Genomic DNA, 555 nt, shown 5'->3' with positions numbered 1-555 from the left:
CCCTGCCTAGCCTTCCCCCTATTACACTACCCTCTTGAAAAAGTAAAAGAAAAATTCTTTCATTGATTTGCAAACCCTTCCCCAGGTCCATTCCACCATATAGCCTTTGCTCTAGACTCCTGTCATGACAAAAATCCCTTTTAAACAGTGTTCTCCCTCATCTGTTTCAATGTAGCATACATTATTGAACCCATCTTTCAGTCTCTCCCCAACTCCAAGGTCAGTCCTGTTTTACAACAGTGGCACCATGCAGTATTTGTGCTTTTGTGATGGAGATACTTCATTCAGCATAATGTCCTCCAGAGTCACCGTTTTGAGTACTACTGCATGGGTTCCTGTTTTTCAGTGCAGCATTGTATTCCGTTGTGTGAATATACCACAGCTTCTCTATCCATTCCTTTACTGATTGGCACTTAGGAAGTTTCCAACTCATTGCTGTTGTGAACAAAGCTCCGATAAGCGTGGGTGTGCATATATCTGCTTGGATGTCAGTTATGGTCTCTTTGGAGTATATTCCCAGTAATGGAATTGCTGGGTGAAATGGTATCTCTATTT

The sequence above is a fragment of the Elephantulus edwardii genome, unplaced genomic scaffold (genome assembly GCF_000299155.1).
Source record: "Elephantulus edwardii isolate Elephantulus edwardi_28Jun2011 unplaced genomic scaffold, EleEdw1.0 scaffold00101, whole genome shotgun sequence".
NCBI lineage: Eukaryota > Metazoa > Chordata > Mammalia > Macroscelidea > Macroscelididae > Elephantulus > Elephantulus edwardii.
The sequence above is the reverse complement of the archived record's forward strand: the minus strand, read 5'-3'. Positions refer to the sequence as shown.